General features: G+C 42.8%; 1 protein-coding gene across 2 annotated transcripts in view; it reads left to right on the forward strand.

Moving 5' to 3' along the window:
- LOC126275269 (discoidin domain-containing receptor 2-like) overlaps positions 1-24,384 on the forward strand; it is a 741,207-nt gene that overhangs the window by 419,368 nt on the left and 297,455 nt on the right. The window lies entirely within an intron of this gene.

Raw genomic sequence — 24,384 nt, forward strand, 5'->3', positions numbered from 1 at the left:
CACCTGCAGGTATCGGCTAGTTTTTAATTTCGCTTACCTGCGAAACTCGCAAAAGTCGTCCAAAGTGGTGTATGCCTGCGTTACATAAACCTTTTTTGTTTGAAATCGTATTAATACGAGCGCCTACTAATGACTTGGAACAAATTCACAATTCCAGGGATATACTTGTCTTTTGGACATTGGTTACCCAAGGTGGCAGGTTCTCAGGTCTACTTTATAACGGAGGTGATCTCTGCTTTATAAATGATAAACAAAGGTTCCGAGCGTACCAGCGCCGTTCCTTGATTACTGATATTCAGTACCACGTAAGTGAAAGATAGCAGGAAGCATTTAGTACATTTCGGTCCTTGATAGGTCGAACCGAAGTCCATATTTAAATTTCCATTGTGCGTTTTCCTTGTGATAGAACCCAATATTTCCTGTGGGAGGTGGGGGTGGGGGCGTCCACTGGGGGCCGAACCGCACAATAACCCTGGGCTCGGTGTCGGTGTGGGGCGGCGGTGGGGTGAATGGACTGTTGTAGCCTGTTGTGGGGTTGTGTACCACTGTGGCCTACGGCGGGGACGAAGCCTCTCCGTTGCTTCTGGGTCCCCAGTTCTATGCAGTACAAAACAATACGGTCTGTTTGATCAATGAACGGTTTACTAACTAATTCAAAACCCTCTTCCAGGTAATTATATAACATTGTTTTCAAATTTTAAACATCCAGTCATGGGCAGACTGTTTTAAAAACAAACGTTTGCTACAATGAGAGCCAAATACTCGGAATTACGAATTACGATCGGTCACATATAAATAAGGGAAACATTGCGTGGGAAATAAATGAAATGTAATATCCTGAAAATAAGGTTCTACAACTATAATGGACGTCACAACGTACAGTACAAAGTTAAGAAAATACTCGTTAACTATATAGCTCAAGAGGTAGTCGCAGTACGCAATTATGTACGTAGTTATCTTTCGGAAGTAAATTGAAACATTAGTGACACGAAATATTTTAACTGTTTGTCTGAAAGAAATTGAGTCGATTGTCGTAAAAAGAGCTCTAGAGCCTAACTGAACGTCAATTATTTATTGTTAAGAAATCGAAGACAGCATCTGAAAATACACTTCAGCTCTATAGGTCAAGAGGAGATTACAATACGCCGTAACGAATTAATGTATGTAGCAGACGTAAATTGAAACACTTCTGACAAGATGACCTTTTAACTCAGAAAGAAATTAAATGGATTGGCGTACAATGAACTTTACTGAACTTCACGACACAGAATATGAGAAGAAAACAGAAGTATTAGTAAATAAATCGTAACCGGTATCGAAATATATATATATATATATATATATATATATATATATATATATATATATACTCCTGGAAATGGAAAAAAGAACACATTGACACCGGTGTGTCAGACCCACCATACTTGCTCCGGACACTGCGAGAGGGCTGTACAAGCAATGATCACACGCACGGCACAGCGGACACACCAGGAACCGCGGTGTTGGCCGTCGAATGGCGCTAGCTGCGCAGCATTTGTGCACCGCTGCCGTCAGTGTCAGCCAGTTTGCCGTGGCATACGGAGATCCATCGCAGTCTTTAACACTGGTAGCATGTCGCGACAGCGTGGACGTGAACCGTATGTGCAGTTGACGGACTTTGAGCGAGGGCGTATAGTGGGCATGCGGGAGGCCGGGTGGACGTACCGCCGAATTGCTCAACACGTGGGGCGTGAGGTCTCCACAGAACATCGATGTTGTCGCCAGTGGTCGGCGGAAGGTGCACGTGCCCGTCCACCTGGGACCGGACCGCAGCGACGCACGGACGCACGCCAAGACCGTAGGATCCTACGCAGTGCCGTAGGGGACAGCATCACCACTTCCCAGCAAATTAGGGACACTGTTGCTCCTGGGGTATCGGCGAGGACCATTCGCAACCGTCTCCATGAAGCTGGGCTGCGGTCCCGCACACCGTTAGGCCGTCTTCCGCTCACGCCCCAACATCGTGCAGCCCGCCTCCAGTGGTGTCGCGACAGGCGTGAATGGAGGTACGAATGGAGACGTATCGTCTTCAGCGATGAGAGTCGCTTCTGCCTTGGTGCCAATGATGGTCGTATGCGTGTTTGGCGCCGTGCAGGTGAGCGCCACAATCAGGACTGCTTACGACCGAGGCACACAGGGCCAACACACGGCATCATGGTGAGGGGAGCGATCTCCTACACTGGCCGTACACCTCTGGAGATCGTAGAGGGGACACTGAATAGTGCACGGTACATCCAAACCGTCATCGAACCCATCGTTCTACCATTCCTAGACCGGCCAGGAAACTTGCTGTTCCAACAGGACAATGCACATCCGCATGTATCCCGTGCCACCCAACGTGCTCTAGAAGGTGTAAGTCAACTACCCTGGCCAGCAAGATCTCAGGATCTGTCCCCCATTGAGCATGTTTGGGACTGGATGAAGCGTCGTCTCACGCGGTCTGCACGTCCAGCACGAACGCTGGTCCAACTGGGGCGCCAGGCTGAAATGGCATGGCAAGCCGTTCCACAGGACTACATCCAGCATCTCTACGATCGTCTCCATGGGAGAATAGCAGCCTGCATTGCTGCGAAAGGTGGATATACATTGTACTAGTGCCGACGTTGTGCATGCTCTGTTGCCTGTGTCTATGTGGCTGTGGTTCTGTCAGTGTGCTCATGTGATGTATCTGACCCCAGGAATGTGTCAATAAAGTTTCCCCTTCCTGGGACAATGAATTCACGGTGTTCTTATTTCAATTTTCTGGAATAAATATATATATATATATATATATATATATATATATATATATTGGGTGATTTGAAATTCCCGTTACAGATTTCTAGGACTTGTAGAGGGGAGTGAGTACATCGTGTTTTGAATAGGAACCCATGTCCAGAAACGTCATCCAACGAGACTACAGAGCGTCAAAGTTATACGCATGGGCGTCTGTAAATGTACGTATACATGGGGTGATTCCGTGATGATGTTCGAGACTTTCTAGGATGATGGAGGACGATAAATTTATTAATTTGAAGTAAGGGTCCCTTTACCGGAAACGAACGAGTCGAAAGTTATAAACGAAAGCCGTTCTGATACCTCTGACAGTTGAATACATGTACCGGTTCTTGTGTTGCGAAGTGTGTAGGGCTGGTAACTTTCAGTGGTAGTAGTGTGCACAAAAACGAGAGAAAATGTCCAATAAAGGTGGGCTCTAAATTGCACACCTGAGGAGCTGTGACCATTCGTTCATCTTCGCTAATGTGAAACACATCTCCTCTAATGAGCAAGTGTTCCCATCTGTTAAGTTACGCACTTAAGAGCCCAGGTTTACTGGACATTTTTTTCTCGTTTTTGTCCACACTACCATCTCTGAAAGTTACCAACCCTATACTCTTCGCAACACAGGAACCGGTACATATATTCAACTGTCAGAGGTATCAGAACGGTTTTCGTTTAAAACTTTCGACACGTTCGTTTTCAGTACAGGGATCGTTACTTCATGTTAATACATTTATCGTTTTCCATTATCCTAGAAAGTCTGTAACGTAATCACGGAATCACCCCGTGCATACGTACACTTACAGACGCCCGCGCCTATAACTCTGATGCTCTGTAGTCTCGTTGGATGACGTTACCGGTCCCTTAAAGTCTGTAACGGGAATTTCCAACCACTATATATATAGACTAAATCGACGCTAGCCTCTATAATGCCTTTCGCCTTTCATCTCTGTAAGTCAGGTGGAGAATCCGATAAGCAGTCCCAAGTACGAGTATTTGTCTGTGTGAGTAGTAAATCGAATGTTTACGACAAAAGAACGTCAACTGCTTATCGAAATCAAAGAGAACCAAGTATTATAAGAAACCACTGCACCTGTAGTGGGTACGATTAATAGTATGAAATTTTTAAAAAAAATTATAAAGTAGTCTGGTAGATAATTGACTAAATATGGCTATTCTCTCCCAAACAAATGACAGTATTTTGCATCTAGAACATACAACATATTAAAAATATAATATTTCTTGAAACGAACGAAAATGTGACGACAAATAGCGCTATAAGGAATCGCAAATCAAAATGCACACCATGAAGTGTCGTTACATCACTGATGACTATTACGGAATGAGTCAAAGCGTACCGTTAGTGTCTCAAAATCCTCTTGAAATTCCCTCTCTTACTCTATTGACTACTTTCGAGACTGTTGTCAAGGGATCACCAGTGTCCCTTTCAATGAAAAATAACCAGTAAATGGGCTGTGTGCTTGAACTTTCAGCCTGTTACCTTTTCCAAACCACTTCTTCCCTGTGCTTCAAGAATTCACGATAATGGTGAACGTCAGTAAATTGTTGTATACACATCCGTGGAGTACACAACACAGAATTTTCAAATACAATGCACTGCAACACTCACTGAAATCCATAGTCAATTGGAACTGAAATAACACTCATGCGTTACTATAGAAACGTACACAAAATCGCATCACGTTATTTGTCGTGGTAGAGGCGTGAAACAGCCGCGCCAAGGGCATAGTAATTGTTACGAACCGTCCCTCGCTAGACAGACCACAGCTGATGGCCAGAAGAATATCAGTTAGTATGTAAAGACAGTAGGAAGTTGCGATCGGTCCGCGCCTGACAGCTAGCGCTCAGCTAATTGCAATCGTAAGCTGAGTTCGTGCGCCGGCCGCATTGAGCGCTAGCAACTGATTGCTCTTTGCTGCGGAGCGGACTTTCGGTGGAGTGAACCTTTCTTTATTTCTTACTGTTTTCCTGGGTTGTTGATGGAGACAGTATAGTAATACCGGTTGTGTGTAGTTGAAGATAATTTTTTTCTGTTTCTATGTTAGATGTACGTCACACTATGTGTCACTTTAAATAAAATGTTGAGTTTCATTGCGCTCGAAATCTCCTTCCGTAGATGGACACTATGTTAGTTCGGTAGTTTCGCACTTTAAACCGACATCAGCGGCAAGTAAGAATTTTTCGGAAAGTATTTAAAATCTAAAAGACTACACAAAATAGGAAAGAATAATATCTTGGGGTGGATAATGAGAGGTATCTACGGAGCACTTTCACCACAACAAGAATAAATCATGGTAGGAAATAAGCTAGTGCAGTAAGCTGTAAGATTCGACTTCTAGTACCTCCAAATAATGACGAGCGTGTTACACAAATGTGAAGTGAACGGATCTGGGAAGGGTAGATGGATTTGTGGATGTCTTAAATCGTGATGAAAGATTGACGACCATAAAAAATATCTGAATATACCATACCGTAATATGGCAGTATAAGAAAATTAAAATCAGTATGACACATATTTAAAGAAACTTAGAGAAGACAGCAAGAACTGTTTCAAAATAACCAGAAGGAATTACATGGAAATAGTTTAAAGCTATGCTCCATGTTCACATTCCATTGAGAAGGAATCAAACAGGAAATGTAATCAGCAAGGACCAAACAGAAGTGCAATAGAAACTGAATACATTTCATAGCACCACAGAGAAATAGTGCGTGATTTAACAGATTTAAGCCGCTACAGAATTTTTAGCTAGACTGTGGAATAAAATTACGTTCTCAGCTAGAAAGAAATGGTTTATCAATTTGTATTAGTGCCTTGGTGTACTTAGCAATAGTGATGTAATGCATGCTAGACGTAAATTTGATATCCGCCTGCGGCGTCAAAATTTCACTACTACCAGCCTACACACGCCTTATTGGAGCCAGAGGGAGTCTCGATATGATGTAAATCCCTCGCCTATGAAAACTGCTTGGGGTGTGACCATGCATCCGGTCGCCAGACTTTGTGTATGCTGAGAATCGTCTGATGAAATATCGAAGTCCTTAGTTTCGTCTGCTGAATTCCCTTGCAGTGTTTTGTTACATGAGGTATTACGGTAAAAGTGTATATGTGTTTGTATGTGTGTGTGGCCAGTTATCACGGGATAGTTATATATTTTTATTATTATAATTATACACTCCTGGAAATTAGAATAAGAACACCGTGAATTCATTGTCCCAGGAAGGGGAAACTTTATTGACACATTCCTGGGGTCAGATACATCACATGATCACACTGACAGAACTACAGGCACATAGACACAGGCAACAGAGCATGCACAATGTCGGCACTAGTACAGTGTATATCCACCTTTCGCAGCAATGCAGGCTGCTATTCTGCCATGGAGACGATCGTAGAGATGCTGGACGTAGTCCTGTGGAACGGCTTGCCATGCCATTTCCAACTGGCGCCTCAGTTTGACGAGCGTTCGTGCTGGACGTGCAGACCGCGTGAGACGACGCTTCATCCAGTCCCAAACATGCTCAATGGGGGACAGATCCGGAGATCTTACTGGCCAGGGTAGTTAACTTACACCTTCTAGAGCACGTTGGGTGGCACGGGATACATGCGGAGGTGCATTGTCCTGTTGGAACAGCAAGTTCCCTTGCCGGTCTAGGAATGGTAGGACGATGGGTTCGATGACGGTTTGGATGTACCGTGCACTATTCAGTGTCCCCTCGACGATCACCAGAGGTGTACGGCCAGTGTAGGAGATCGCTCCCCACACCATGATGCCGGGTGTTGGCCCTGTGTGCCTCGGTCGTATGCAGTTCTGATTGTGGCGCTCACCTGCACGGCGCCAAACACGCATACGACCATCATTGGCACCAAGGCAGAAGCGACTCTCATCGCTGAAGACGACACGTCTCCATTCGTCCCTCCATTCACGCGTGTCGCGACACCACTGGAGGCGGGCTGCACGATGAGGAAGACGGCCTAACGGTGTGCGGGACCGTAGTCCAGCTTCATGGAGACGGTTGCGAATGGTCCTCGCCGATACCCCAGGAGTAACAGTGTCCCTAATTTGCTGGGAAGTGGCGGTGCGGTCCCCTACGGCACTGCGTAGGATCCTACGGTCTTGGCGTGCATCCGTGCGTCGCTGCGGTCCGGTCCCAGGTCGACGGGCACGTGCACCTTCCGCCGACCACTGCCGACAACATCGATGTACTGTGGAGACCTCACGCCCCACGTGTTGAGCAATTCGGCGGTACGTCCACCCGGCCTCCCGCATGCCCACTATACGCCCTCGCTCAAAGTCCGTCAACTGCACATACGGTTCACGTCCACGCTGTCGCGGTATGCTACGAGTGATCATTGCGTGCGATCATTGCTTGTACAGCCCTCTCGCAGTGTCCGGAGCAAGTATGGTGGGTCTGACACACCGGTGTCAATGTGTTCTTTTTTCCATTTCCAGGAGTGTATTTTATGATTTTGTTTTATGGTGGGTTTAAATATTGTGGGCTAGAATGAGACTTTTAATTAACTTATACCACGATAACAATCGTACGGACATCAGCTGTCCCGAAGTACGTGCGATATAATTTTTTTTAACACAACGCGCGACTCGCCGCCATCCAATAAAGTGTTTGCGTGAGCGCTGCTATTTAGAAAAGAAAATATGCGTATTCTTACGCAAACTATAATAATTAATATGGGTCTCAAGGGTTACTGCTTATTTATGTACCAAACTACTTAAAGATTAACTGAGGTATTGCGGAGCCTATTGAACGAAAATATTTTTAATATTTCTTGTTCATTATTTGCAAGGCAAAACTGGAGAGAATCTCATCTGCCGTTAGGCGGTCAAGCTCGAAATTACTGAACTCATTCAGTATTCTTAATATTAATAAACTAAATCTGTTTTTACTCTGTTAACTCTGAGACTATTGTAAGATCAAGGTAGAGAAACCTCTCACATTTACATTTAATATTATGACATGAAATTTCAATTAAATAATACAGTCACCGTAATGACCGACTAAATCCTGCTAGGGGAGATGAGCTCCCTGCACTACGAAGTTCTGCAAAAATTTTGTTAATTATAATTAATGGTTGCGACCATGCGACGTGACACCTAAGTCAATAGTACACACTCTCTAATAACAATTTCTATTATATTTTTCAAAAATTTCTTACGTGAATTATCAGACAGCACTACAATCGCGGCCTACAGCTAGAAGAAACAAAAATAGGAGAGTTTGTTCAATCAAAGCATTGTCTCTGATCTTCATGCCCTATGTTACACAGAGATTATACAAAAACTATTCTTTTTTAATTAGATCGATATTTGTGTTTCGATAATAATAATTTACTTTCTTTACTATTTGTTATACATCGCGCAGACGTACTTAGTCTTTAGATAATTTATGTTTCACACGTCTCATAGCAAAAACTTCTTTCCCCTTTCTCCAAATTTCCATTTATGTGACGTACCACCACAGAGGCCACTCGTCAATTGACGGTAGCCTCTCGGCCATCCTGAAGTTGAACTTACTGACTTACTCAACGTCTTGTCCCATGCCTAGTTTCATTCTAGATACATATTCTGCTATGCAGAATGGAGTGCATTGTTTGTTATATCATCTTATGTGTAGCCTGTATTCTCGTTTCCCGGAGCCGAGTCTACTCTTAATGACATGTGCCACTTATCCACATCATTTTACGACTTTGACAAGTATGAGAGCGTACACAAGAAACGGGACAGGGAAAATGCTATCATATTGAGTTCGCTATGAGTGACGAAATAGTCTCGGGATGTCACGAAAATGGTTGTTGGTGCGTTTGCTACTACTCAGTACCCATTACACACTGATGAGCCAAAACATTATGACCACCTGTTTAACAGTGTTTTTCCACTTTCAAATGCAAAACAACAGAGATGCTGTTTGGCTTTGGGTTCGCAAGTCCTCGACAGGATTCCAAAAGTATATGACACCGAATGTCTGCGCACAGTTCAGGCAATTCCCGCCAATTACGGGATGGAGGATTACTAGCACCCAGCTGGCGCCCAGTATGTGTTCCAACGGGTACAGATCAGGCACATTTTCTGGCAAAAACATCACTGTCAGTTCACTATTATGACCCTCAAACCATTGTAGGACGATTCTCGCCTTGGAAAGTTAACAGTTATCCTGCTTGAAGATGTCATTGCCGTAGGGGGAGAATTGAAGCATGAAGCGATGCTAGTGGTCCGCAGTAATGTTCACGAAGTTGACTGCTCGCACGATGGCTTTGGTTAGCACCACAGATGCCATGTAAGCCCAATTCAATGCACTCCATGGCATAATTCTGCCATCACTGGCATGCATCTGTGGCGCGGTGCATGTTTAATGCAGCCATTCGACCGGATGCCGGCGTGTAAGAACACATTCATCGATCTCGTGTAACAAGAAATGCGATTCATTGGGCAGGAGAAACCATTCTACTGATCCACGGTGAAATCTCAGTGGTGTTGTGCCCATTGCAGTCATAACTGACGATGTCGTTGGGTCCACACAGGAACACGTAGGGGTCATGTGACATAGAGCTCCACGTTCAAAAATGGGCTCTGAACGGTGTTCTCCGGAACACTGTCGTCAAATTTGCCACATGTCGCTGCAAATCCTTGATTACACGTCGGGGATCCTCCGACGTCTACGTTTTGTGATGAGGCATGGTCGTCAAACAACATGCGGTCTACTTGTTATGTCACCATCATTCAAGCAATCTCCATAATACGCCAATAGCTGACCAGTTTCGCTGTTTCAGAGATTCTCGTATCCAGCAGCAAGGTCATTACAATGTGCCCTTTGTCAGAACCGCTTATGTCAGTGGATTTCAGCCCTTGCGGCCAGGATCTCTGCTACAATGATTGACTATTCGTCTCTCTTACGCTGCTTACATTATTATCTTACTGCCTCACGTGCGCGCAATACCGCCAAGAGGCAGTGGTTATAATGTTAGGCTCATTATTACTCGTTTAACTATTCTTCAGAGTGATACGGAATTGATATCTGTGCCGAAGTAGGATGCGATTTCGATTAATGGAGAGATGGGGAGGAGAAGTGAGAGAGAGAGAGAGCGAGAGCGAGAACACTGGGTAGACTTACGTCTCCGCCAGTGACGGTAATAGCCTGCGAGACCTGTCGTTATAAGGTATGTTGAGGAGTCTGTTCTCTGTTGCAGCACATTTTTCTCGCTTTGATTATCATCACTGGTGCAACACAGTCAATGTTCAACATTGCAGTAGGACCTAACATGATGGTTGTGGTGGTCCATCTACAATTCAGTACATTCAGCAGTAGACTGGTTCAAATGGCTCGGAGCACTATGCGACTTAACATCTGAGGTCATCAGTCGCCTAGAACTTAGAACTAATTAAACCTAACTAACCTAAGGACAGGATTCGAACCTGCGACCGTAGCGGTCGCTCGGCGCCTAGAACCGCAGGCCACTCCGGCCGGCTCAGCAGTAGAGGAGAGAGTTGTACCTAGAGGATAGTGTACCTAGGAAAACACGACTTTTTCTTGTCAGTACTTGTGTCTAGTAACTGATTTTAAAATCACATGCAGAAATGCGCATGTAGGACCACCATAAGCAGTTTCCTTAATTTTCTACAGTTTTTATAGTTGTTGTTAATCTCGATGTGTTTTGTGCGTCATTTGTAAATATTTAGCATTTTACTTATTTAAGTGCTGTACGATACAGTATGTTGAGACACTTTAAATATACTGACAGCTCTTCAGGAACAGAATTCTCTGATGAATAATATTCTAGATGTTTTTACAACCATTCATATAACGCGTGAACAGTTAAGTCATACTTCGTGCACCATTTTGTACTTTGAAACTGAACAAAGTCTTATCATTTACCATGGAATACCTCATACTTGCAAACAAACCGATATTTCTTTATGTCTGAACAAATTTATCCCTCTTGAAAATGCCAATTAGCGTTAGTTTCCAGCAGTTTCTACTTTTAAAAAAGGCGAACCGACTTTTGATAATACTTCTGTTCGATATGATTTTACTTACTGATTATTGTTGGTGTGTTAGAGTAATAATGTAGCAGATAGTTAATTAAATATATATTGACAAGTTTTTCTCAACTGCAACACTTTCAAATCTCAACAGAATACTAATTCCTAGAGGTACCTTACCTCGTTGTATCAAATAACATGATTTTTAGATTTGGAAATACCTTAAGTGTGAATACCTTAATTTCCCGGAGTAATTTGTGTAAATTGAGGGAAAGAGTGTAGCACATAAGAAGAGTGCCACCATTTAAAAATGAACTAACAATACATATTAAACTTCTATTATGGGGCTGGCTAGTGGCGAATGTCAGAAAAGTAGACAGAGGTACAGTACTCTCCCTACACTGAGATTGTGGCCCTTAAACATCCTAATACGATATCTGTATTCTTACTAAAACCATACTGACAAGTGACAAGGAGACTACAAGGCAATAGGATTTTCGTATTATATATATAAAATGCAGAACTCAGATATGAATCACACAAAGCAGTTCGATCCGTCTCTCGAAAGTTTTCGATAAAATCGGCTTTGAAGTTTCCCGAGTGTCCTTAGCACCAGCAAGGTCGATTCTTCCACAAGGAACTTGGTTCTTTGGTAGAGGCCTCGTTGTCAAGGTGGTGGCCTGGTCTCGACCCAGCCGATGAAAATTTTTAAACGAACCGTAGATATGAGCATTTCTGGGTAGCATAAAATACATAAAGATGGGAAAAAGTCGGTAATGGTCGAAACTGGTAATCGCTGGCTTGCTTGTACAACTCTCGTTTCGATGAGTTTCTACGGATTTCTTTTCCACTTCAGTTCGAATATGTCAATCGTCTAAATGCAAAATTCATGAAATATATTGTAATCAACAGACATCTAATTGTCAATTTAAGGAAAACGCAGTTCTTCTTTTCTAATTACATATTACAAACAGAAATCCACTCTAAATTGGAAATATACATTTTTATTTACTAGTCTTACATAAAATATTGTAAATAAAGATAGTTTAAATGGAAAGAAATTACAATTTTTTTTTGTGTTTATGGATTTATGTGATGGTTATGTTTTTATACTTCGTAGTATGGAGGGACCGGACGGTAAACGACAGTGATCTTCATCTATGAGTCTGGATAACAATATGCTAAAATGGGACTTGAATACATTAACACTGATCCCTATTTTATTAATAACACCCACTGATGTTGGCATTGCGCCACATAAGTACAATAGCCACCCTGTGGTTAATTGAAGTAGGTGGCATTTCTGCCATGAATGCATGTAAAAGTATTTCCTTAGCCCGACGCAACGGAACCAAACAGCACAGTATCATCTTCTGGGGACGAAACCAAGTTGAGTAGCCCCTCACATAGTCTTTAATTTCTTGTCTGATGCACCAGAAAATAATCTATCACGTATGAAGTAAGAGATTAAATTTAATCGTTAGGATTTATTACACTTATACTTGAATGACGTTCACCTACGTAATAAACAGTGTTCTTTCTTGCTGCTGTCTCTTATGAAGCACAGTGGATTTGAAAAAGTAATCAGCATGTGGGTGAGGGTGCAGGGCTAGGGGGGGCCTTTATGGGAACAAAGGAAACGATTGTTTAAGCTTGTAACTGTTACAGCATGCTTAAGCTTTGCTGAGGGCAAGTATCAAGACAGAAAGATTTCATTACTCATTCACATAAATTTGCGATGCTGATAAACTTAAAACTTTGTGAAGCTATTTGCATGGGACAGGGGCAGGGCGAGAGAAAAATTTACCCATATTACAGCCATTGAAACAAGATAACGAACATACTCGTCGACGTAAAACAGGGTGGTTAAAAGTATGTAGCTTACGATACAAAGACTTTAGCAATTCAGAAAGAGTTTGATACAATGAACTACGGTTACTACAATTTCTGTTCACAACATAACTAACTATACGACAGAAAGTAGTTTCATTGCATCGCCCAATTTTGTCTCGTAGTACAGCTGCCTAGTGTGTTCCCATTGACCAATAGCATCTCCAATGCTTCCAGCCTATAGCACATCCAGTCTTCAGTTGCCCGTTAGCTCCCTATATCCGTTTTGGCACACCTTCCGACCACTCGCAACTCTAGGTTCTGGGTGCAACACAATGGTCCAATCGGATCGCGTCCAAAGCGCGCTATGGATTCCTTATCCGCTAGTTGTGACGGGAAGACTCTCTTGAAAGATCTGGAAACCTCTACAGCGAACTTTCAGCAGCCAGTGGAAACACACACCACGAATTCAGCTGGGAAGATCGTTCTACCTGCATGCCTGAAGAAAGAGAGTGCTGGTGCCCTCTGCTACTATTTCTATGATTCCTCTGCTTATTCTTCTATCCCACCCCACCCCCTCCCACGTCCCTGCTCTTGTCCCGAGCATTCAAACGAGTCAGACCCCGTTTATAAGCTTGGACTGAGCAGAAAATTCGTCTTATGCTAGAGCCCTACTAAGAGAATTGATTTCGTTCAAGGTAGAAAGTTTTCATGAAATAGAGGCTGCTGATAATGAAGAAAACTCAGGATTAAATAAAAAGCATACACAACAGATCACTTCCTATAAGCATCGGTCCAAGTAGAAAATGATAAAGATGGCACATGAAAAAGATAATATACCATATGTAGTTGATAGGCTAGACCCTAATGTAAGAAGTACTCAAGTAGACGGATGTCTTTCAATGTATTTTTTCCTTCACGGAAAAGATCGAAGAACATGCACCTTTGTTTAAAAATCTGCCATAGCCGGGAGTCGAATCCAGACTGCCACTTGGCAGAAAAGCATTCAACCACAGAGCCACATGGCCTCAGCAAAATCAGCCTTACTTTAGGATATTAAATGCGCTCGGAAAACTCCGAGCTCGATTTTCTCTAGAATTTTTGAGATTTGCATCAACTCGGTTTCTGGATTGATATTTGAGTTCTAAAATCAAGTACCATCAATATGAAAAATAGCAAAACTCTTGTGAGATAGGAAAGGTGAAGATCGCATGAAGTGGTGCGCTTTTGTTTGTAAGTGCATGCGTGCGTGCGTGCGTGTGTGCGTGCGTGTGTGTGTGTGCGTGTGTGTGTGTGTGTGTGTGTGTGAGAGAGAGAGAGAGAGAGAGAGAGAGAGAGAGAGAGAGAGAGAGAGAGAGAGAGAGAGAGAGAGCAGCGAACGTAGATTCTTCAATACACGGTTGCACTTAAAATTACAGTCGTAATTACCACTGTGAATAGCCACTCTTTCGTGTAAAGTCACTTGTTTGAAACTGTTTTATATGCTGGCTATAAATTAAATTGTTCAAATGGCTCTGAGCACTATGGGACTTAGCATCTGAGCTTATCAGTCCCCTACAACTTAGAACTACTGAAACCTAACTAACCTAGGGACATCACACACATCCATGCCCGAGGCAGGATTCGAACCTGCGACCTTAGAGGGCGCCCGGTTCCAGACTGAAGCGCCTAGAACCGCTCGGCCACATCGGCCGGCCCTATAAATTAAGAAATATTTAGGATGGTGACATGAAGTGTTGGCTTTTTCACTGATATCCCATACAAATGCAAACGATACTCATTTGCCAGCGAAACATTTCCGTACCGACTTATACCCTCTCCCTGCAAGACTGATACGCTATCTGATTATGCTACCTAATTTCAAAGTTACAGCAGTAGTTACTGAGTCCCGGTGATGAAACTTGTTGGATTCTCGCTGCCGTCCTGCTTGTAAATAAGCAACCACAACTGGACTTTCCTCTGAATCACGTGTGGGAGAATGAAGCCAACACAGCGGTAAAAAGGAACGGGGAAAAAAAACAAAACGGAACAAGCTGCCACGCGTTTCAACATTCATGCAAAACACTCGGTCCGCAGGAAGAGACAGATGCCACGGACTGCCACTGGAGGGTGCCGGCACCCCTTTTCACTCGCCGGAGGTCATTCCCAGTCCTCACACGGCCTTGTTATTCACGTGCCGCACCGCGCGGCGCCCCGTTTTAAACCGCGCACCCCCTTCCTGTCCTCGCCCGCCTCATTTCCATAACGTCGCCAGGCAGCGCATTTCTTTGTGCCCGCGGCAGTTCGGCAGCCGTGCAGCTTATGAATATTTGAAGGCCGCCGTAGATACGCGCCTCCGCCCTCGCCTCCACCCCCGCGTCGGTAGGTACAACGGGACGAATGACAAGTTAACCCCGCTCCGCTACCACCTGCCCGCCTGCGGGCGCCCAGATAAAAGATGAAAGGAGCGCTGGCTAACTTGACGCACGTCAGATCCCACGAGCGCTCAGCCCCTTTCCCAGGGAACCCGTCTGAGAAGAGCCCCCGGACTGGAGGAAACAAGTGGATTTTCCGTTACGTCGAGGTCAACTTTTAGAGAGAGTTGGCGGTCCTATTAAATTGAATGGAACATTTGACGAAGATCCAGCGGCTCCTCCCGCCCAAAGAAAGAGATTATTTTTGTTCATCGAATCAATACATATTTTGTAAAATACATTTAAAGCTACGTTTACTTTCATACGCTACAAGTGTGTTGGAGGGTACTTTTTGTGCGAACATCGTCTTTCCTCTCTGCCGTTTGTGAAGAAAACGTTTCTCAGAGACCTTCTTCGCGTCACGTTCCAAAATGTTCTCGAATATTGTGCTAAGCAGGTTTACACCATATCCAGATGAAATTGTAGGGGATTACCAAGCCGGCTATCGGAGGAACAGGACCAACTATGGACCAAATATTCACCTTGCGTCAAATATTGGAAAAGAAATGAGAATAAAATAAAGCAGTTCATAATCTTTTCACAGATTTTACAAAAGACTATGATTCATTATTGCAGTTAAAATTGTACAGATTTCTTTTGGAACTTGGAATACCAAAGAAGTGTGTTAGACTTATAGAAGCGAGTTTCAAAAACACAAAAGGTAGAGTGCGCGTGGGGAAATTGGAGTCAGAAGAATTTGTAATAAAGAACGGACTTAAGCAGAGAGATGCCCTGTCTCCGCTACTTTTTAATTTAGTCCTAGAATATATTGTACGAATGGCAGCAGATAATTCAGAGGATGCAGAGTTAAATGGAAATATTAAGATATTAGGGTATGCAGATGATCTAAACATCATTAGCGATGGGAAAGAATCTGTAACAGCAAATATTAATGCGATAATGAAGGCTAGTGAAGATGTAGGTCTAAGGATAAGTGAAGACAAAACTAAATACCTGGTTACTACTAGAATGCCAACAGCAGTAGAACAGGAAACGTTAAGAGTTGGAGACATGGAATTTATAGATTAGAATATACAAAACTATTATTCTGCCGGCTATGCTGAATGGGTGTGAGACCTGGTCTCTCACTGTACAAAATGAAAAGCCGTTTGGAGTACTTGAAAACAAAATTTTGAGGAAAATTTTCGGAGCAAAAAGAGATGCCATTAGCGGACAGTGGCGAAAACTGCGTAACGAAGAGGTTCATGAACTCTGTTCAAGCCCTGACATAATCAGTATTATTAAAACATGTAGGCTCCGATGGGCGGGTCACATAGCTCGAATGGATGAGGACAGGGCAGCGCGCACAGTACTGGTAGGGCACCTAGAAGGAAAACGTCCTGTGGGGAGACCGAGGCGTAGATGGGAGTACAATGTGAAGGCTGATTTGAGCAGCCTAGGTGTTGAAGGTGAATGGAAGGAAATAGCCCAAGACAGGGACAGATGGCGAAAATACGTAGATGCGGTAATGGACTCTCGAGTCCGGTGTGACCAGTGAGAAAGTAAGTCACGTTAGAGTTTGGCAACAAACACCAAAGACATATAACACGAAAACTACTGTAAATCAATTCGTAAATAATTAAGGAAATGGCAGTAATTTTGCTGGGTTTTAACTGAAAGGGATAAAATAAACTCCCATCTGAAAATGAAAATGCCGTAATATGACGTCTTATTCAATGTAAACACAGCTTACGTAGCTGACAGCAGTCAAAATCAAACTTTTCGCCGGTACCGTGCCTTGCTCCAGAAGCGAGCGCCGCTCCCTATCTTTACTATGATTGGTCGGCACCCGGAATTTAATATCGGACACCGCAACTTACACGGATTGGGGAATACCACACCAAAACACGTAAATACGCCTGTTACAACACTGTTCGCATAGAAGAATTCACACACCCCTAAAGAAAATGTAAAAACACATTCAGTACCAGCCACAATAAAATTAATGAATAAGATAGAGAAAGTAAATAGCAATAACTATTATTAACGGTGGGTCAATAATGTCAACATGACCAGCAAACACGCTTCACCGAAATTACATTTATTTCAAAGGAAAGCAAATACCGAGGAACGTTTGTCACAAGATAGAATAAAATGTGCAATTGAATCAATGTGAAATGTTTTAACTCTTTACAGGACCACCGTTTGGCGTGCAGCTTATCTGTATCTCTGGCCATTGCGTTGTTACATCAGCGGCGGTTCGTTGATTCTGACAGCGTAATTATTGTATTTCCATCAGTCATCAGATTGCCACGTGTACATCCTCTTTCTTAGTTAATGATTCTCCTGGGGATAATATTATCCTCCGTATAATGCCTTTGGTCACAGACTAGTTAGACGTAGTTGTTGCGTATATCCAAGTTCGTATGACGTCTTTTACAATCAGGGCTTCGTTATGTACGTTCCGTACGCAGTTTCAAATCACTGTTAAATTTTCTTTGACTGACTCATCGTGAATGTACATTACGTCAACCTTTTGCATGAGTGCCACGATAGTGAATTCACAGACCTGGCGAAATATTGTGCAACATACCACTGTTTTTCAAATAGTATCCAGGGTTAATCACCTAGAACTTGCAACACAAATGTTGCTGAAAACCAAAGTGTCATTGATCTGTGGTTTTCGCTAAATGGATTGAAGGCCAGAGGCTCATGTTGTTAGCCAACCAACAGATTGTACTAGTACTTGAAAAGTGTACTTTTTGTGCAAACATACACTCCTTTAAATGGAATAATGCGTATTGATGTTAACAGACTAAAAGTAGGGTAAATCAGAATGTCATTGGCGTTTGTTGGAGGATTTTAGTACGAGTCGTTTCCGAGATCTCGTATTTTGAAAAATTTCCACAGCGATAGATGTTTGTGCTATTCAGTCTCCGTAGTTGCTAGGAGTGGTGTTATGTTTGTTTACACAATGCTTGTGAGTCCTCTGAGTGCATTATGACTTGCTAGTGAGTTAGTGTTTAACAGTTCAAGTAGACGATGTGATTTACCAACGCAGAAAAAGCTGACATACGTATGGTGTATGGAGAGTGTAGGAAGAATGCAATTCGTTGTTGTATGTTGTATGCGGCAAGATATCCCAATAGACGTCAACTATCTCATCAAATATTTATCAGTGCCCTCAAACAGTTACGTGAAGGTTGTAGTCTAACATCTAGACGGTGTAACAGATGGAAACAAGTACGGCACAAGAGGGGGAAATTATGTTCTTGCTGCTGTTTCAGATGATCCTCACGTTACCTCCGGCGCAGTCGTACGAGGAAGTGGCACGAATCAGTCATGTGTCTTATGCCTTCTCTATTGACATAGGTTCCATTACCATCACATCTCTCTGCATCAGGAGATGTGTGGAAACGATTATGAAAATGGTTTTAACTTATATACAAGGCTATTAAGAGAAGGTACTCCAGATGTGTGATATATCTTACATAGTGATGATGCCACATTTATCAATCGTGGTCTGGTAAACCGCCGAAACATGCACTAATGGTCTGCTGACAATCCCCGTTGGCTTTGTCAGGTGGAGTGTGAGCGTAAATGGAGTGTAAATATATGGTCTGGGATAGTGAATCATCAGCTGATAGACCTATTTTTCATTGATATAAAACCGAACGCACACAAATATTGCATCCTCCTTACAGACAATCTTTCACGGGTATTAGAAGACGTTCCTCTGCAGACTTTGAGGAACCTATCGTATCATTATGATGGCCGTCTAGCCCATAGTGCACGAAGTGCTAGAGCATGTCTTCACGAATTGTTTGTAAACCGTAGAATTGGACACAGAGCATCTGTACCTTGGGCAGCCCGTTCCTGGATTTGACACCTGTAGGATTTTTTCTGTTGGAAAAACTGTAAGACGCTGTCTACAAGCACGTACCAAGTACACCCGATGATATACAACGACTTATTACTACAGCATGCTCGGATTTCTCCTCTGAAATGATACCACGTGTGCAACAGTCGTTCCCTACCAGGCAGGAAGCGTGTAATTGCCGCTGCTGGTGATCATTTTGAATACAGCCTTTGATGGTCAGTTGTCTCCACATAACTAGTCCATACACTTGGGTCTTTCGTCAGTGTGTGCTACCGCAGGTAATGCAGAAGTGTTGTGGTGGGAACTTTTCAAAATACGATATCTCGTAAGCGACTCGCACTAGAATCGTGCACAACAACACCACTGACTTTAAAATTTACGATACTTTTAGTTTTTTAATGTGGATAGGCGCTGTTACATTTAAAAAATGCGTCTATTTGAACAAATAATATATTTTCTTAGCATTATTATTGATTCTTGGCTAACAATACGAGTCCCTGACTGCCAAACCATTCCGGGAAAACCGCACATCAACCATACATTTGCACAATATTTGCGGTGCAAGTTTTAGGTGATTTGTCCTGCGTAGTGTGAAGCTTCGTTATATATACAGGGTGTTTCGCGGTCTTTGTACCAAACGTCTAGTACGACATATCAAGTCATGGGGAATAACTTTTGTGAAACATGTAAGTAGGCTCTTTACGTTTTCTTATAGGTAACGCCACATATCGCTCTGTATGAAAAATCACTGGCTGTGCTGTGCGCAGTCTGTGGCTACTTTGCATTGTTGTCTGCCGTTGTAGTGTTGGGCAGATGGATGTTAACAGCGCGTAGAATTGCGCAGTTGGAGATGAGCCGCCAGCAGTGGTGGATGTGAGGAGAGAGATAGCGGAGTTTTGAAATTTGTAAGACTGGATGTCATGAACTGCTATACACATTATGACTTTTGAACACTAGCAAGGTAAATACATTGTTCGTTGTCTATCAAAATCTTTCATTTGCTAACTATGCCTATCAGTAGTTAGTGCCTTCAGTAGTTTGAATGTTTTATTTAGCTGGCAGTAGTGGCGCTCGCTGTATTGCAGTCGTTCGAGTAACCACGATTTTTCTGAGGTAAGCGATTTGTGAAACGTATAGGTTAATGTCAGCCAGGGCCATTTTTTTGTAGGGATTTTTGAAAGTCAGACTGCGTTGCGCTAAAAATATTGTGTGTCAGTTTAAGCACAGTCTTGTATAATTTTTCTAAGGGGACATTTCAAACATTAAGTATTTGATAACGCTTCCCGGCAAGTCTACGAGTTCTTTTGCATTCGCCGACAATGGATGACGAGATGTCACCGAAAAAGCTGCGTCTACATTTAAGAAGAGAACCCTAAGAATGAATGTCTCCAACGAGAATGAAATCTTTTAGGAGCGAATTAGGTATTTTGGTTTCGCTGGGTCTACCACCTTTCGTATGGTGCAGATGACTGTATTATAGGAGACATACAAGATACGCGCACCACAGAGTGCCTACGCCCTGCCGCCTTTCATAAATACAAAACCTTAAACCGTCAGTAAACATTTTGCCTCCTACAATAGTGTTCTTAGTGATGTGAGCTATCATCCCTACACGTGTGATACAAAGACTTTGCAATACAATGTATATTTCGAACTGTAACGTCCCTGCAACATATTCGGACGCTCCCAGACAAGGATAAATCAAAAACTGACCATTGTGTGGACAGTTTTTAATACGACATGTGTCTTGTTTCCGTGGTTATAATTGTAAACTAGATGCTGATATTCAGTAGCATGAATGCGACCACTAACGAGGGTAAATGAGAATAAAATAATTGACACTTTAGATACCCGCAGCTAAAAAAAATCTGTATCTTCTGTCAACGTGACAGTCTGCGATAATCTAATCAGGTTATCGCAGCACATTTTTACGGACTGCGACATAATCGCGTGTACAAATAGCGATCCTATACTGCAATGCTTTTTTATTCCAATCTTTGATCACAATTTCAATTCTTTAGACGATGACCGGTTTCAGTCTGTAATGACCATCCTCAGATTTAAAATATATAAATATTTACATCTAGTGAGCTGTGCGTCTTTTAACATAAAACAGCAATATGTATCACAATATACTGTCATACAACCAGGGAAATGTACAGATAAAATGTGGTATAACGTACCTTTTTTACGCCATGTCCTAAAGTGATACGGCCATAACGGCATCGTCAAAATATATAAATATAATCAGCGTAGTATCGTCACATTGATTTATCGTCCACATAGTGATTATTGCCAACTAGCTACTGAAGTACAGTAGCATCCAGAAACCTTTTGCCTACACACTGCGTAGATGTCGCTACTGTGGGCTTGCTTATATGTAGTCATCATTTACACAAAAACGTAAGCTGATAAAAGCACATTAGATAAAATGCATGTAGCAAACTTATTAAAATTTATGACTATCATAGAAACCAATACCAATACATTAAAAGATGAATGCAGTTACTCATGTACAATTATTAAAAAGAAATATGTGAAGAGTATAAGTCTGCTACATGCATTTTATCTAATGTGCTTTAATCAGATTATGTTTTTGTGTAAATGATGACTACATGTAAGCAAGCCCACAGTAGCGACATCTAGGGAGGGTGCCGGCAAAAGGTTTCTGGATGCTACTGTACTTCAGTAGCTAGTTGGCAATAACTACTATCATGATTAATAAAATTCTTTTCCGGGCTATTATGCCGTGGTCTGATGGATTTCGCATTGTAACCCAACGTTTCGTCCCCATCTGCGGAGGACATCTTCAAGGGGGTTCGTGGCTTCTGTTAACTTCCGAAACACACACTGTCTCACTACTGCCTGCAGAAAATTTTTGTTTTCGCGTGCTCCCGCGCATAGGCGTGACGTCACATGTTTTGAATACGCGAGCGCAATTGGCCGTTGTCGGTTGCCGCCGTCCGCTGTTGCTATCATCCCATGGCGGAAGACTGGTACACATCTTCTTCAGCACCGGCATCTAGATGTCATTCAATTTCACGCCGTCCTCCTTCCTATTAAAATTCCTGGGGTATTTCATAATCTCTATAGCCTCTCTGTAAAGCCTTTCATGATATCCGCTTGTGGCTGCCAGTACTTGAGTTCTATCAAAATAAATGTGGTGGTCTCCTGACTGCAAAGCGTGTTCCGCAACAGCTGATCTATCAATCTCTCCCCTTCTACAATTGCCCTTGTGCTCTTCTAGTCGTTTTTTGACCGTTCTTTTTGTGGTACCCACATATACCTCCCCACAACTACACGGGAGGTGTTCTTGTATCTTCCGGGTAGGTTTGTAAATCATCGCGATATTCCGTTTTTTCAATATTTTCCCTATGCGGTCAGTGACGTCCTTAATAAAAGGCAGGAAAACTTTCGATTTTGCAAGCGCTTGTGCATTGCTATGATTTTCACGCGGCGGACTTAACGCTCTTTTTATCTCAGCAGCCGAGTAACCATTCCTGAGTAATGCATCACTTAGGTGTTCCAGTTCCGTATCCAGTAGCCCAGGTTCACAGATGTTCCTCGCTCTATCCGCCAACGTTTTTATTATGCCTCGCTTTTGTTGTGGGTGGTGGTTCGAATCCCGGTGTAGATAACGATCCGTGTGCGTGGGTTTCCGGTAAACTGTATGGCCTAAGCTACCATCCTGTTTCTTGCAAACTAGCACATCCAGAAAATTTAGTCTCCCTTCTGCCTCCTCCTCCATGGTAAACTGAATCTTCGGATTAATACCGTTTAGATGTTTGTGGAGGCATGGCAGAGAGGAACTAGGCCGTTTTCACAAACATCTAAACGGTATTAATCCGAAGATTCAGTTTACCATGGAGGAGGAGGCAGAAGGGAGACTAAATTTTCTGGATGTGCTAGTTTACAAGAAACAGGATGGTAGCTTAGGCCATACAGTTTACCGGAAACCCACGCACACGGATCGTTATCTACACCGGGATTCGAACCACCACCCACAACAAAAGCGAGGCATAATAAAAACGTTGGCGGATAGAGCGAGGAACATCTGTGAACCTGGGCTACTGGATACGGAACTGGAACACCTCAGTGATGCATTATTCAGGAATGGTTACTCGGCTGCTGAGATAAAAAGAGCGTTAAGTCCGCCACGTGAACATCATAGCAATGCACAAGCGCTTGCAAAATCGAAAGTTTTCCTGCCTTTTATTAAGGACGTCACTGACCGCATAGGGAAAATATTGAAAAAACGGAATATCGCGGTGATTTACAAACCTACACGGAAGATACAAGAACACCTGAGATTGGCTAACGATGCTCGTAAACCGCTGGAAAAAGCAGGAATTTACAGGATCCCGTGTAGTTGTGGGGAGGTATATGTGGGTACCACAAAAAGAACGGTCAAAAAACGACTAGAAGAGCACAAGGGCAATTGTAGAAGGGGAGAGATTGATAGATCAGTTGTTGCGGAACACGCTTTGCAGTCAGGAGACCACCACATTTATTTTGATAGAACTCAAGTACTGGCAGCCACAAGCGGATATCATGAAAGGCTTTACAGAGAGGCTATAGAGATTATGAAATACCCCAGGAATTTTAATAGGAAGGAGGAGGGCATGAAATTGAATGATATCTGGATGCCGGTGCTGAAGAAGATGTGTACCAGTCTTCCGCCATGGGATGATAGCAACAGCGGACGGCGGCAACCGACAACGGCCAATTGCGCTCGCGTATTCAAAACATGTGACGTCACGCCTATGCGCGGGAGCACGCGAAAACAAAAATTTTCTGCAGGCAGTAGTGAGACAGTGTGTGTTTCGGAAGTTAACAGAAGCCACGAACCCCCTTGAAGATGTCCTCCGCAGATGGGGACGAAACGTTGGGTTACAATGCGAAATCCATCAGACCACGGCATAATAGCCCGGAAAAGAATTTTATTAATCATGACAGTTCCTGCCGTGAAAGTTTACATTTTACAATAACCACTATGTGGACGATAAATCTATGTGACGACGCTACGCTGATTATATTTATATATTTTGACGATGCCGTTATGGCCGTATCACTTTAGGACATGGCATAAAAAGGTACGTTGTACCATATTTTATCTGTACATTTCCCTGGTTGTATGACAGTATATTGTGATACATATTGCTGTTTTATGTTAAAAGACACACTGCTCACTAGATGTATATATTTATATATTTTACATCTGAGGACGGTCATTACAGACTGAAACCGGTCATCGTCTAAAGAATTCATATTGTGACCAGAGACTGGAATAAAAAAGCATTTTACATTTTTACAGTACTGAACATTGGAAGAGGTGCTGGTTAACAGGTGTTGTAAGAGGAACACTGATGTTGTTTATGAGGAATACTGTAGACTATTTTCTGATAGCGCTACACCGAATTAACCAGATTTTAAAAAGTATCTACTCATGCTTCTCGAAAATCTGTAA

Source organism: Schistocerca gregaria, chromosome 1, assembly GCF_023897955.1.
Source record: "Schistocerca gregaria isolate iqSchGreg1 chromosome 1, iqSchGreg1.2, whole genome shotgun sequence".
NCBI lineage: Eukaryota > Metazoa > Arthropoda > Insecta > Orthoptera > Acrididae > Schistocerca > Schistocerca gregaria.